General features: G+C 46.1%; 1 protein-coding gene across 2 annotated transcripts in view; it reads right to left on the reverse strand.

Moving 5' to 3' along the window:
* PLCXD1 (phosphatidylinositol specific phospholipase C X domain containing 1) overlaps positions 1 to 16,416 on the reverse strand; it is a 135,202-nt gene that overhangs the window by 57,893 nt on the left and 60,893 nt on the right. The gene's annotated exons all lie outside the window — the stretch shown is intronic.

Consider the following 16,416-nt stretch of genomic DNA (forward strand, 5'->3'; position numbering starts at 1 on the left):
TGAGTTATTATCTATATGAATAGATGAAGTGGTGTTTTTATAAGTGTATAGCTAAGTAAAGGTAAGTATGATCCATTGTTTGCATAAGTGAGTAGGATGACTTCATAAGTGATTAGGATGTGTGCTGGTGTGTAATGTCGATATAGGTGTATAAGTATATTTGATAGTGTTCTATTGATCATTGACAGCATGTATGAGTGAATCTATAGGTAAGTGATTAGATGTGTGTATAGATCTAGGAATCACTGAGTGGGTGTTTAGAAACTTTTATAGGTGTGTCAATGGTTTTAAATCTGGCACTCTGTATTTTACAGTGAGTGATGAAAGGTTATACTAGTGTATGATGAGATGTATCTGATTGTCACGTGGATGATGTCATCAGTGATGTCATTTGAGATGTCATCAGTGATGTCACTGACCATGTCATGAATGATGTAATATGTGACATCATCAGCAGTGGATTGCGGGCGCGCGAGATGTAGTTAGTGCAACTAACTATATCGGAGGAATTTCAATGGTTTTGTTTGAGTGAAATGTCCAGCTAACTATAACACCCCTAAAACCTATGTTTTTTTCAGTGAATTTCTAAGGTTTTTTAAATGCGAATTCCTAACTATATCAGGCCTGAAACCTATGGTTTTTTCAGTGAATTTCAAAGGTTTTTTAAATGCTAATTCCTAACTATATCAGGCCTGAAACCTATGGTTTTTTCAGTGAATTTCAAAGGTTTTGTAAATGACAATTTTTAATGTATTAATTGTTATACTGATTTTTTTGATACGGATTTACTACATTTTTTAAACTATTTATTTTTAGATATTTTATTTTTTTAATTACATTATAATTACATTATACATTACAAAATATACTTTCTCAGAATGAATTACTTTAGTTTAAATACTTTGCAAATAGGCAATTGACTTTTAAGTACAGTAGTTACAGTTGTTGCAATGGGCAACACAATTTCAAACACAATGCAACATTGAGCTCAATGTGAATTTCTAGTCAAATGCAATTAGTTACTTTATGGATTACTTTTCTAACCACAGAACTGGATCCTAGATTCAGTCCTTGGACATCTCCTGTAAACAGTTGAGTAAAAGCGTTTTGGTTACAGTAGTGATTTTTAAGGAATATTATTGTATTTTAAAAGTTGACAATTATTTTCACATAGAATCACCAATGTTATCCTATGGCAGAAAATTCACTTAGTAGGTAAGTCGTGTTATCGTTACTTTTTCTTACTCAGTGGTGGATCCTGGATCCAGCACTGGTGCATCTCCTGTAAACAGTTGAAAGAATGTGTTTAAGTTATACAAACGATTTTTTAGGAATATTTTTATAGTTTGTGAAAATAGACAGAAACTTTTCTACTGAAAACCATACAATGGATTCCTATGGAAGGAAATACAAGTTACTGGTAAGTACGCTTAGAATTACTTTTCAGGGTCAGAGCTGGTGTAAAAGATGCAGCACTGGATTCTCTCCTGATAACAGGTGAGTAAATCAGAATTCGTAGTTCGGCTGGGTTTAGAGGAATATTTGTACGTTTCAAAAATCGACACTTAGAAACTTTTCTGGTGAAAACCACACAATGGATTCCTATGGAAGGAAATACAAGTTACTGGTAAGTACGGTTAGAATTACTTTTCAGGATCAGTACTGGGCTCAAAGAAGCAGCACTGAGGTCTCTCCTGATAACAGGTGAGTAAATCGGAATTCGTAGTTCGGCTGATTTTAGAGGAATATTTGTAAATTCCAAAACTCCACACTTAGAAGAATTTCCAAGTGAAAGCAGTCAATGTTAGCCTACGGAAGGAAATTCAAGTAACTGGTAAGTACGGTTAAAATTACTTTTCAGGATCAGTACTGGGCTCAAAGTTGCAGCACTGAGGTCACTCCTGATAACAGGTGAGTAAATCGGAATTCGTAGTTCGGATGATTTTAGAGGAATATTTTTACGTTTCAAAAATTGACACTTCGAAACTTTTTCCGTAAAAAGCAGTCAATGATATCCTATGGAAGGAAATTCAAGTTACTGGTAAGTACGGTTAGAATTACTTTTCAGGATCAGTACTGGGCTCAAAGATGCAGCACTGAGGTCTCTCGTGATAACCGGTGAGTAAATCGGAATTCATAACGGCTGATTTTAGAGGAATATTTGCACAATGGTGAAGGAAGGGGGCGGGGCCTGAGGTGATATGTGTGCAAACACACCCTGTGGCGCGTTTTAAGTTGGGGAATTAATTCCACTTCAATCCTGAGGTCCCCTGGGGCCAACTAGTCCACCAGGTACCTCCAGTATGCGCCAGGGAGCTGCACTGCAGAGAGGTGTTCAGAGGCCACGCCCCTTTTTACAACACTCTGCAACGCAGCTCCGTGGCGCTTAGTGGAGGTACCTGGTGGGCTAGTTGGCCCCTAGGGGACCTCTGGATTGAAGAGGAATGAATTCCCCAACTTAAAACGCGCCACAGGGCATGTTTGCACACATGTCACCTCAGGCCCCGCCCCCTACCTTCACCACTGTGGAAACGCGCCCCGTGGCACGTTGTAAGTTGGGGGATTAAGTCCCCTTGAATCCTGAGGTCCCCTGGCGGCCAACTAGCCCACCAGGTACCTCCAGTAACCGCCACGGAGCTGTGTTGCAGAGAGGTGTAAAAAGGGGCGTGGCCTCATTACACCTCTCTGCAACACAGCCCCCTGGTGCATACTGGAGGTTCCTGGTGGGCTAGTTGGCCCCCAGGGACCCCCAGTATTCAAGGGGAATTAGTTCCCCCTCTGCAAATGCATCAGGGGGCACGTTTGCAGAGTGGTGTAAGGAGGGGGCGTGGCCTCCAGCCCGATCCCGTTTTTTTTTTCTTTTCTTATTTGGGGGGCTGTGTAGCCCCCTTTCTTTTTCTAATCTATTGGCCCTGGGGACCCCATCCCCCAGGGCCTGCCCCCAATTTGTTTAAAAAACAAAAAATAGGATCGGGAAGGGGACCGCGTGGCCCCCCTCCCGAGGCCATAATTTGCCCCGGGGACCCCATCTCCCGGGGCATGGCCCTTTTAAAAAAAATATATATATATTTTGGAGGGGGGCTGCCTTGCCCCCCTCCTGTGGCCACTTATGGCCCCGGGGACCCCAACTCCCGGGGCTGTTTCTTTTTTTTTTTTTTTTTTTTTTGGAGGGGGGCCGCGTGGCCCCCCTCCCGGGCTACTACTAGCCCCGGGGACCCCATCCCCCGGGGGCTAGCCCACTTCATTGGGGGCCGTGGGGGGTCCCCAATCCCCCCACGGTCTCAGCCGGCTCCCCGCGTCCTGCGGGAGCCGGCATTGCTTTTCCACATGGGGAGCAGCTAACATGCTGCTCCCCATATGGAAAAGCAATCTGCTTTGCTTCAATAAAGCAAAGCAGTTTGCAATGACAGGGCGGGAGCCGCGAGGCTCCTGCCCTGTCATTGCAAACTACAGTGTCCCGGGGTGGTCACCCCGGGACACTGCAGGAGCCGGCCCTGGGAGGTGGCGGTCCCAGGGCCTATACAAGGCTCCAGGAGGCCCCCCTCCCACATTTTGAAGAAGCCCCGGGGGTGGCGGTCCCCAGGCTGGGGGGGCCTGAGAGCCCCCCCCCACCCATTTTAAAGAAGCCCCGGGTGCGGTCCCCAGGGCTGCGGGGGGCCGTGAGCCCCCCACCTATATTATGTTAGAGCCCCGGGGGGTGGCGGTCCCCAGGGCAGTGTGGGGGGATTGGGACCGCCCACGCTTTTTTTTCATTATGCCCCCGGGATTTGGCCCCCCTGGGGGCAAATTAGCATATTCCGCGCTGATTTTTTTTTCTATTGTCAGGATGCGTGCATCCAGTGCGCATCCTCCCGTTTAAATAAAAAAAAAAAAAAAAATTTTTGGGCCTTGGGGGTCCCTGTGGGACCTCCTGAGCAGGCCTAGCGACGTTTTTTGGGGGGTTTCTTGTGCCTCGGTTCTATTGAGGCACAAGATGGCTGTCAACACTTGCTGATTCAGAGTGTTGGCAGCCAATTACAATATAGCTCGTGCACGGCAGGCTGCGTTTAGGGTACACGGATCCTGCGAGGCCATAGATATATATGTACTTTTAAATGTCATTTTCTCAGGAACTACTAAACAGATTTACACCATTTAAGCAAAAGGCAAGAGTCTGAACTAAGGACTACCTCTTTGCCAAATTTGGTGTAATTCCGTTCAGCAGTTCGGGCTGTGGCTGCGGCTAAAGGTCCTTTGGGAAAATGCATGGGGAAAATGTGTTTTGGGACCCCCCCCTTTTTTTCTCAGCCCCCGCTTGACGAATTACCGTGAAACTTTCAGGATAGGAGCGGACCGGAGCTGGCCAAAAGTTTTGAAAATTTTGTGAAGATTCGTCAATCGGCGCCAAAGGTATTCCAAATAGAATGTTGCGGATTTCCTATGGAAAATAGGTCCTAACTATATCTACCTACTTGCGACCGCCAGTAGGTAATTGATATATATATATATCAGAAGGTTAGACACTGTGTCTCTGTGGTGATTGAGAGTAGGATGAGGAGTTTCAAGCAAGACTGAAAAAGGCCATACATTTTGATTGTAGTTGGAGTTTGTCTCTTACTAGAGCGAATGAGTGAGAGTCAATAAAAGCAGTGGTGAGAGGGACTTCTGAGAGAAGGATATTTTAGTGAGAGCTCAATTAACAAAGAATATAGCAAATCTCAAAGAGGAGATTTACCTTGTGCAGAGCACACTGGAATTTGTGCCCAATACTTCATTGCCTATGATTGAAAAGAGATCTACAGAAGCTCTATTTGCACCAAGGCACAGTTGACCCCGGGTTTGTGATGGACCAGTGCTCCCAATATTAACACAGGGGATAAAGGCAGAATTAGAGGAACCATTGAAACACAGAATTGATGTTAGTGTTAAAGTCTATGCAAGATGGAAAAAACCCCAGGATTGATGGATTGCCAGTAGAGTTTCAGTAGGGTGTCAATTTATTGATGGATACATTGTTGCATGTATGGATGTAGAACCAGGCCCTGGGCTAGCTTCCACCTTCAATGAGAGAACATGCACTAGTAATGGTGCCTATGCCAGGCAAAGACCTATCTGTTCATAGGTTTTATGGACCATTGGCTATGATTATTTCTGACATGAAGATGATTAGCTAAACTACAGTAGGGAAACACATGAGCTTGGGCACAGTGTTGGTGCATCAGGGCCAGTCGGTTTTTGTACCAGGCAGGAGTACTATTGCCAATTTACGAAGAGTGGCATATGTTAAATATTCCTTACTGCTGGATAAGGGGCATTATCTTGATACCTGTTTAATACTGAGAAAGCATTTGATGCTCTAAGATGAGATTTTTGTTTGCAGTGCTTAACGTTTAATTTTGGTCCTCAGTTTCTTAAAAGGGTGAAGCTGCTGTACACCTGCTTGGGGCCAAACTGAAGACAAGCTGAAATGTTTTGCTTGCAAGGAAAGCAATGGTCCTCCTTGTCGCCTCTTATTTGCCATAGCGCCACTGATTTTGATTTGATTTTATAAATTTATAGAGCGCATGGCTACCCAAGGGCTTCCCAGCGCTGCGAGATTCCCACTCCACGAGGCTAGAGATGGATTAGTGATACTGCTTGAAAAGCCACGTTTTAATCGCCTTCCGGAAAGCTGCTTCCGTTGTCAGTATGCGTGATTCACGTGGTAGTGAGTTCCATAGTTTGGGTGCCAGGAGGGAGAATGAGTTACCTCCCCATCTGGCTCTTCTGATTCTTATAGTTTTTATTAGTCGTTCGTATCCGGATCTCAAGCTTCTACTTGGAACGTAAAGGGTCAGTAAGTCTCTAATTTTACTTGGGCCCTTGTTGTGTAAAAGTCTGTGGGTCATGATAAGTGCCTTAAATTTACTTCTGGCCTCCACCGGAAGCCAGTGTAGTGCTTTTAGATGCTCCCTAGTGGACTCCTGGGTAGGGGCCTTGCACAGTAGCCTTGCTGCTGCATTCTGGACCACCTGGTGTCGGTTAATCACAAATTTGGGCGCCCCTAGGAAAAGTGAATTTCCATAGTCCAGGCTTGATGTGACCAGGGAGTGGGCCACTGTCTCTCTGAGCTCTAAAGTAATACGCTGCAGTATTTTGCGGAGCATTCTAAGTAGTCCAAAGCAGATGTATGTCAGTTCCTTGGCTTGGGTTGCCATTGTTTGGTCCTTGTCGAGCCAGAATCCCAGATTTTTGATTGATTCCTTTGGCGTGGGTGGGTTACCCAGGCATTTGGGTCAGCTTATTTACGGCCTGGGAACTGCCTTGTTGCTGAAAAACATTAGTTCCGTTTTATCCCCTTTCAGTTTTAAACAGCTGTTTGTCATCCAACCCATCTCTCTTTCCTTACAGGGAGCCAAGCTTTCGGAGTCCCCGATGGTTCTGGGATCTAGGGATATCACCAACTGGGTGTCATCAGTGTAGGCTGTCATGAAGACATTGAACTCTTGGACCATCTGTGACAGTGGCTTCATGTAGACATTGAATAGTGTAGGACTCAGTGAGGAGCCCTGGCGTACTCCGCAAGTCAAGGGCATCGTCCTAGAAAGGAGATCACTCTCCATAACTTGGAAGGTTCTTCCTTCCAGAAATGAAGCAAGCCATTTAAGAGTGTTACCTTGGACTCCGATGGCCTTTAGTCTATTTTGTAAAATATGGTGGTCCACCGTATCGAACGCTAAGCTCAAGTCCAGCAGTATTAGAGCTGCAGCACTATCTTGGTCCAGAGACATTTTGATTTCCTCACCCACTGTCAAAAGTGCTGATTCCGTGCTGTGCTACGTGTGGTATCCCATCCGCGTGGGGTGGAGGCATTGGTTTGCTTCCAGAAACTCTGTCAGAGCTCTGTATACGTGTTTTTCCACCAATTTTCCCACAAATGGCAATTTTGAAATGGGGCGGTAATTCCCTAGTTGTGCTGGGTCTAAGTTAGGATATTTTAGCAGTGGGCAGATTATAGCGTGCTTCCATGCCCCTTGTACTACGCCCTCTTCGAGTGAAAGGTTCAGAATCTTAACCAGTGTTAGAAGAATGGTGTCTGCAACTTTCTTTATAATATGCAGTGGGGCCAGGTTTAGTGGCGAGCCTGATTTCACCTTGTTCATCAATGGCTTCACTTCTTCCAAAAGCACTTGGGGGAAGGTGGTGATGGTTTGCATTGGGGCGGTCTGTGCCTCCTCGACTTTCTGCCTTGGGAGTGTTTCTCTTTCGGTCAGGAGTGTGGTGGAAATATCCGTAACTTTAGTGCAAAAGTAGGTTGCTAGGTTGGTGCATCTTTCCTCTGAGGCTACCGTCATATGGGTAGTTTGTGGAGGGGCGGTAAAGGCCTTAACTACAGAAAAGAGTTCCCTTGAGCAGTTCTGTGCCTAGCTAATTTGTGTTTGAAATAATTTAGCCTGTACTTCTTTGATGCTGTTATGGTAGGATCTGATCGCCACCTTGTACTTGGCTTTTCTTTAGGGAGAGTAGTTGGGAGTTAAACCATGAAGCAATCAAGGGCCTTGATTTTGATTTACAGAGACTTTTGGGAACTATTTTATCCAGTCATTGCGTTATCTGAGTTTCCCAGTTGGAAGAGGCTTCAATCACTGTTTCCGGTATCTCAGAGTTCGGCGAGGCCATAGGCCCTAGTGCACAGCTTTCCAAACTTTTCATGTTGGTGACACACTTTTTGGAGATGCATCATTTTGGGACACAGTAAGGCAGTGTAGCGAGCAAGCGTAGAAAGCGAGCCCGAACCACTTAAGGGGGATTCGGGGGAGATTCTCCCCCCGGGAGAAAATTTTGAAATAAAAGTGGGCAAATGGTGCATTTTCAAGCAAATTTGAGACCATGAGGTTGAACACAGGCCCCTGCAGCGGATGCCTTCTTCCACTGAGCCACCAGACCCGTCATACACACATCTCTCTCTCTATCTCTCTCCCTGTCTCCCTCCCTCTTTCTATCTCGCTCTCTATCTCTATCTCCCTCCCTCTCTCCCTCCCTCTCTCCCTCCCTCTCTCCCTCCCTCTCTCTCTCTGTCTGTCACCCTCTCTCTGTCTCCCTCCCTCTGTCTCCCTCCCTCTGTCTCCCTCCCTCTGTCTCCCTCTCTCCGTCTCCCTCTCTCCGTCTCCGTCTCCCTCTCTCCGTCTCCCTCTCTCTGTCTCCCTCTCTCCGTCTCCCTCTCTCTGTCTCCCTCTCTCTGTCTCCCTCTCTCTGTCTCCCTGTCTCCCTCCCTCTGTCGCCCTCCTCCCTCTGTCTGTCTCCCTCCGTCTGTCTCCCTTCCTCTGTCTGTCGCCCTCTGTTTCCATCCCTCTGTCTCCCTCCCTCTGTCTCCCTCCCTCTGTCTCCCTCCCTCTGTCTCGGTCCTTCTGTCTCGGTCCTTCTGTCTCCCTCTCGCTGTCCCTCTTTCTCCCTCGGTCTGTCTCCCTCTGTCACTTCACCCCAGCTTCCCGGGCACACACACAGCTGCACCTGAGTACTTCATTTACCTGGAGAAGTTATGCAATAGATGAGGCATAGTGAGAACAAAGCTTTCAAAGGAATGCCTCTTAATTAGCAGCAGTTATGTGCTAAGTGCCTGTTAATACCAGTGTCATCCCGCGACACACCCACCATTTGCAGGCGACACAGTACTGTGTCGGGACACACAGTTTGGAAAGCTCTGCCCTAGTGGGTTCCCCCAGGTCTTAGAGTTCAATTTAACCCATCTGCTTGTCTTCCTATCAAGTGATTGGGGGGGGGGGGGCTTGCTCTTCTCTCCTAGTCGGTTATCTAAATTGAATGGGCAAAAATATTTGGAAGAGATCTGCATGAATGGGAAATCAGAACTGTAAATATGACACACGTTTCCCACAGATGACACACTGGCGTATCTGTCTCAGCCTTAGAGGTCATTCTCAAGATTAATCGAAATGCTGAGGAAATATGGTGATATATCAGGATGGAGAATGATATCATAGGATGGCTAACTTGAAGATGGATGACACATTCTTAACATATGAAGAGTTTAGAACTTGTTTTTGGTTTTGTCAGGAACAGTTTTTAGCATATGCGCGATTGGCTGATACAGCCTTGGAGGGCTTTCCTGGAAGTCCACCTGATACTCAGGCACTTGCTGAAATCTTCTCTCTCAGGACAGAAGGTCGGACTTTATCAACACTATGTGAAGCACTCTGTAGGGAATGATCTGGAATGATTCTGCAGTTTAAAGCAAGGTGGAAAAGAGATCTTGGCACTCAGTTGTTGGACGGTGAGTGCAAGAAGAAGATGTATTAAGGCTCTGACAAGTAATGCCAGATTCCAATATACATAGTATAACATCGTCCACAGAATATACTATACCCCAGCAATACCAAGCAAAAAGTATCTAACTTGTCAGGCTCCTTGCCCAAGATGTAAAGAAAGGTATGCTGACTTGTTGCATGCCCTGTGGTGTATGCCTTCTGGGATTGAATAGTGAATAAACTGTGATGTATCCCTGAAGTTTTCCATATAGTGTCTTCACTAAGGCCCAAGAAGGGGAAAATGATAAAGTGATAGCACTGTCTCTGTTGTTAGTGAAAATACATTTTGCTATACAATGGTATCAGAATAACAGGACCATCTAATGAAGGTTGGTGTGAAAACGTACTTAAGATAGGTTTGTATTATGTTCATGTACACTGATGAAGAGAAATGCTAAATCCACTATTGTTCAAATATGAATGTTGTCTTCTATTTACTTGAAGCTTTTCATGGCATTATATTAATCACAAACCCTTTTCAGCCTTAGCAGACCCTAAAGACACTGTGCTTCATGTTGTACTTTGCACATTTTACATTAGCATAACCTTGTTTTCTAACCAGGCAAGGAAAGCAGGATTTCATGAAAGTAACAGAGCTAGTATGGTGCATAAGAATCTCCTCTTCAAGGTTGTCAAGCGCTTCCTTGAAGGGAAAGTCCGACACCTGCACAGTATATACGTTTTCGTTTAGAATAACAAGTATCTTTCACATGGTTATGTACATTGACTTGCACGGAGTAAGAATTCTATATATACCAGGTCAGTTTTGCATGTTTTTAGCTCCTCGCTCCAACTGACCATTTTCTAGTGAGAGGCCTGGTGAGTTAAAATGTCAATTGCCTTTTCATCCTTTTTTTTTTGTTTTAATTTTTATTTCCAAAGACAAAAAAAGACCTACACATCAACAATGAGATCATGTATCATATCATTATGCGTAGATAGTGATAAACCAAAAACATCCCCACAAATCCAACAAAAATACAAAAAACATCAAATTATAATATTACCACAAAACCATCCTCACATCATACCCGAGCGATATCTTCAGTGTCGCATTGAAATGTTAGAGCATCCACCCTCCATTCACCCAGACGGCAACCCCGAGTCGCTCGCCACATCACCTCACAGCATCTAACTCGTGTCACCCTGCTCTGCTTCCGCCGCCCTCTTCTGAAGGAATTGTCTCAGGGGCTCCCATATATCCTTTGGTCTAGAAACTGTGGGCAACTCTTCTGCGTAAGTCTCCATGTTACCTTTGCAGTCGACCAGGTTCTTGATCCAGTGGTCTACTTTTGGGCTGCGTCTCCCGCCCCACGTGATAGCCACTCTTCGCTTAGCCATGAGCTGCGCCAAGCGTACAAATCTACCGCATACTCCCTTTACCTGCGGAATGCAAGACAACAGGCAGACCAGCGGAGTACACTGTAGTTCTACACCCGCCATGTCCTTTATGTTTCTCACAACAAGCGTCCAAAAATCAGCCACCCTATGACAACCCCAAGCAAGGTGCAGAAAGTCAGCATCAGCCTGGCCACAACGCGCACAGCAGCTAGATTCACGCGACCCATATCGATGTAGGCGTGCCGGCGTGTAATACACCTGATGTATGTATTTTAAATGTATGATCCGCAAGTTCCCATTCATGACACGCGTACCCATTAATTCACATACATACTTCCAATCGTTCTCCAATATCGGAGCAGGTAAACAGGCATTCCATCTCTCCCAGCTTCTGTCAGGCCGACTCATACACTTTTCCCTTATTAGCCTGTATAACCTGGAGACCAATTTTTTATTAGTGGGGGTAGTGTGCACGAGCTGTAGGGACATCAGTGTAGGAGGCTCAAGAGGGTAAGTTTCGTAATGAGCCCTAATGGCGTGTCTGAGTATGTGCAGCGCGAATCGAAACAACAACGTGGGATTACTTATATATTGTAAAGCGTCCGGCGTAAGAAACGTCCCCTTCGGGTAGAGGTCCCGCATCAGCTGGAAACCCGCCTCATTAAGCAGTTGCATCGACGGTGCCTCCTGGGTCACTGACAGTGCCCCGTGGTGTTCTATATGCATGGCTGGTGCATATATAGGTAATTTATGCGCCAGTCGCCCAATCTCCTGTCAAACAGCTATCGTTGTGTCCATCGCATTGATTTCTGTTCTCGGAATGCCACGTGTCCGGTGCGTGTTCATGCTGCGTAACAGAACTGGGCTGGCGTCCCCCTCTTCCACTGCGACATGTGGAGTGAACGCGTGTGGTCTCACTCAATAATACACATACTGGGCCTGCGCACTAAGATAATAGACATAGAAGTCAGGTGCCCCGAACCCACCTTTATCATAATCGCTGGTAAGGACAGACCAATTCACCCGGGCATGTTTGCCACCCCAGACCAACCGAAGTAGGGTCCCATGGAGAGTGCTAAAAAAAACCTTTGACAACACAATCGGGATATTCGTGAATAAATACAAAAACCGCGGCAAGACTACCATCTTGAGTAAGGCAATGCGATTCGCCAAAGAGAGCGGCAACGTTACCCATAAATCCACATGATGGCCCAGCTTGGTGTATGCCCTCCCATAATTCTCACGTATAACTCTATCCGGGTCGCTGTGGATCCAGACTCCAAGATACTTAACTGGGTCTACAGACCATATCAACGGATATTCCAGATCAGGTTGAGTCGTGGATTCCGTTAAAGGTATAACCATGGATTTTTCCCAATTTACAACTAGTCCCGACAGGCAGCCGAATCTTATATACTCTCGGAGAAGCTGAGCCAGATACTGCAAGGGCTCACGAACAAAGAGCACCATGTCGTCCGCATAAAGCGAAATGGCAACTGGGTGATAGTTAAAGTTCGGCGCCGTTTCCCTAGGTCTCTGCCTAATAACGCACTCCAGTGGTTCCAGAACAATCGCAAAGAGTAGCGGCAACAGAGGGCAGCCCTGATGCGTGCCCCGCTTAATATCAAATGGGTCCGATGTCAAACCACTAACACGCACTCTAGCGGACGGATCCTCATATAGCACCCTGATCCATTGTATAAATATAGGCAGGAATCCCATACGCTGAAGAATAAAAGACATATATTTCCACTCCACCCAATCAAAAGCCTTGGCTGCGTCCAGCAGGACCGCCGCGGCAGACATGCGTGGCTCCAATATATGAAACATGGAGAAAATAGTCCGCAGATTGTGCGACGTGGATCGGTCAGGTAAAAAACCCGACTGGTCCGGTAGAACCAGGCAAGACATCAGGGTTGTAGCTTAACGGCCAGAATCTTGGCCAGTATTTTGGCGTCTATATTTATCAGTGAGAGGGGTCTATAAGAATCCCATTTATCTGGGGGCTTGTCTTTCTTGAGAAGCGTTATGATCAGCGCCTGCCAAAGCGAAGGCGGTAGCGTTCCCGAATCATGCGCCTCCGCATACATCTCCAACAGATATGGGGTAACCAGATCCGTGTACGTCTTATAAAATTCGACCGTAAGGCCATCCGGTCCCGGCGCCTTCCCATTGGGTAGAGCCATAATAGCAGCTTTGATATCTTCCACGTCAATCGGCAAACTCAGATATTCCCTGTGGACATCTGACAGGAGGCGCACTCCACGTCCTCTAGGTAGCTGGCCATCTCAGCCGCCGTCGCCTCACCTCGAGTCATGTATAAATCCGCGTAGAAGTCGCGAAATTGTTCGGTAATAGCAATCGGGTGATAATGTTCCTTCCCGTGGGAGTCTGTGATCTTGTCGATATGGGGTTGTTCCATACGGGCCCTAATCTTGTTTGCCAACGTACGGCCCGGTCTCCCCCCTCTCCATACTTGCGCACCGTGTGCTTACGCGAAATGTAACGTATTTCCGATTCAGCCAGGGTGTCATATTCCAAAACCAGCTTGTGTATCCGGGCCAGAGTGTCGGCTGAAGGGGCCGTTGTGTAGTGTCGTTCTAGTGTCTGAAGCTTAGCCTCAACTTTGGAAAGCTGCTCTCTAATGTCTTTCAATATGCCCGCTGCGGTACCAATGCACACTTCCCAAATTATTACTTTGAATGCCTCCCACAAAGTGGAGGCACTATCCACAGATCCCTTATTAAGTAGGAAATAGTGCTCTATAGCGTACCGCACCACAGCCTTATACACCGGATCAAGCAGCACTTCCGACCGCAGACGCCACGTGAAGGGGCGTCATATGGCCATCGAAATTCTAATGTCTAATTGAACCGGATTGTGATCTGACAAGGTGCGCGGCAGATTCGTGATCTCCAGTCAGGCGCATCTCCACCTAGCAGCCAGTAGTCTAGCTGTGACCAACTGTTATGTAATGGTGTTGCATGCGTACCCTCTTTTACTAGTGCATTGCACACCCTCCACACGTCACTTAATCCAAATTCCAACATAGCACTCCGTACACACTGGGCCACTCTGGGAGTTCGGTGCGTTAGTGGATTAGACTTATCCAAATCAGGGTTCAAGTATGTGTTTAGATCGCCTCCCCACAGAATATTCGTTTCCGGCCATTCCCTCAGTTTTGCATACATTCGCAAGAAACACTCCGGGTTATCTGCAATAGGCCCGTACATATTGACTACGGACACCAAGGAGCCACCCAGCTTCCCCTGTACCATTGCACATCGCCCCTCTCCATCCACATATGTCCTGGCCGGCGTGAATGCTATACCTCGTTTAATCAGAATCAGCGACCCCCTGGCATACGATGAATAGGAAGACACAAGTTCCCCGCCCACCTGCCAGCAATGCTGCGCCCTAAATGTCTACCTAGATGCGTTTCCTGTAACAGAGCAATATGAACGTTATGTCGAGTCAGATAAGCCAACACCTGTTGTGTTTTCTTTGGGGAGTTGAGACCCCTCACGTTCCACGTCAAGAACCTGTATCTCTCACCCATAATGCAGTTGGGTACTCCATGACAACCTGGCGGTCGGCGTGATCCAAGATAGGAGGGCGGACTCTGCAACACATGCATCTAACATACTATACAAATCAGCTCTCATTCCAAACGACAAAAAAACAGCAATCACAAAAATAAAAAACAATACATTTTTCCCAACGCCCCTCCCACCTCCCCCCACCCACCCACTCCAACCTCCCATTTAGGTCGAGACCATCTCCAACCCCCCTCCCGCACGGGAAACAGCCATCACAACGCAGGCATAACAACGCTCTACCATTTCAACGCAACTTTTACAACGCAAGATCTATTTCAACGCATGCTATTACAACGCAGATGCTATTACAACGCATGCCAATACTACGTAAGTATGGGTAAGGTTTTAATTTTAAAAATATTTTTTATCCAGCCCTTACCCTGTAAGTTTTTAATTTTAAAAATATTTTTTATCCAGCCCTTACCCTACTGATGCACCCCCCTGCAGTAAGAATAGTAATTAGTACCCCAACACTATCCAGCACTTACAATACTGATGCACCCCCCTGGAGTAACAATAGTAATTAGTACCCCTACACTATCCAGCAGTTACCCTAATGATGCACCCACCCTGGAGTAAGAATAGTAATTAGTACCCCTACACTATCCAGCACTTACCCTACTGAAGCATCCACCCTGGAGTAAGAATAGTAATTAGTACCCCATCTCTATCCAGCACTTACCCTACTGATGCACCCCCACCTGGAGTAAGAATAGTAATTAGTACCCCTACACTATCCCGCACTTACCCTACTGATGCACACCCCCTGGAGTAACAATAGTAATTAGTACCCCTACACTATCCAGCACTTACCCTACTGATGCACCCCCGTGGTGTAAGAATAGTAATTAGTACCCCTACACTATCCAGCACTTACCCTACTGATGCACCCCCCCTGGTGTAACAATAGTAATTAGTACCCCTACACTATCCAGCACTTACCCTACTGATGCACCCCCCCTGGTGTAACAATAGTAATTAGTACCCCTACACTATCCAGCACTTACCCTACTTATGCACCCCCCCTGGTGTAAGAATAGTAATTACTAACCCATCTCTATCCAGCACTTACAATACTGATGCACCCCCCTGGAGTAACAATAGTAATTAGTACCCATACACTATCCAGCCCTTACAATACTGATGCACCCCCCTGGAGTAACAATAGTAATTAGTACCCATACACTATCCAGCCCTTACCCTACTCGAGAAATACTCGAGTATTAAAATTAATACATGAGTATTCATTTTGTAATAGAGTATTTAAAAAAAATCTGTGTACAGTTTCTGCCCACATATTAATACACTTACCCACCCAAAACCCCTATTTTCCCTGCATCCCGTGCCAGGTTGTATTTTAAACATTTTTTAAAAATATATTTATGCTTTGTAATGGTATGCGTTGGATTGTCTTGCTAAGTTATGGCTCTTTTAATGCATTTAATATATTTTGCGTTGTAAAGGTTATCGTTGTAAAAACATTTGTTGAAACAGACTATGCGTTGTAAAAAATGCGTTGTAAAAGCATGCGTTGTAATAGCATGCGTTGTATCATCATACAACCCTCCCGCACATTTATCCCCTCATCCATACAACTTGTCAAAAAGGGGAACACCCGCTCGGGGGGAGGGAACGGCAGCGAACACTCACTCCGTGGTGAGATTGCTAGACTTAAACCGTGCGGCACACCTGTGTGTCACCAACCATAAGATCAAGCAGCGTCCAAGACACTGATCAAGTAACAAACAAGAACTACATGCAAACACTTAAAGAAACAAGCATTTACAATGCAACGGTCTCGGCATTGTTAAAGTTAGAGCTATTGGCATTGCTCATGACAATGCCGTTTCTTTAAATGTTTTAAAAACAAAAACATAAACAAAAATAATGTCATGAGCAATGCCAATAGCTCTAACTTTACCAATGCCGAGACCATTGCATTGTAAATGCTTGTTGGAGGGGGTTAGCGAGGACTGTTTCCTTTTAGGGTAATTTTATGCAGAAATTTGATAATTACAGTCCAAATAAGCAGCAGACACAGAACTCGCGTCGAGTCGATGGGAGAGCCCGATAGGTGCTACCACTAGCTGCAGCACGGCTTGGGGGCAGGTAAACAGTCCCCGCCCGCAGGTGCCAGACTCGCCCTGTCACACCCCGGGCGGCACCGTGCAGGAGCTGTCATCCAGCGGGCCGGC

This window comes from Triturus cristatus, chromosome 8 (assembly GCF_964204655.1).
Source record: "Triturus cristatus chromosome 8, aTriCri1.1, whole genome shotgun sequence".
Classification (NCBI taxonomy): domain Eukaryota; kingdom Metazoa; phylum Chordata; class Amphibia; order Caudata; family Salamandridae; genus Triturus; species Triturus cristatus.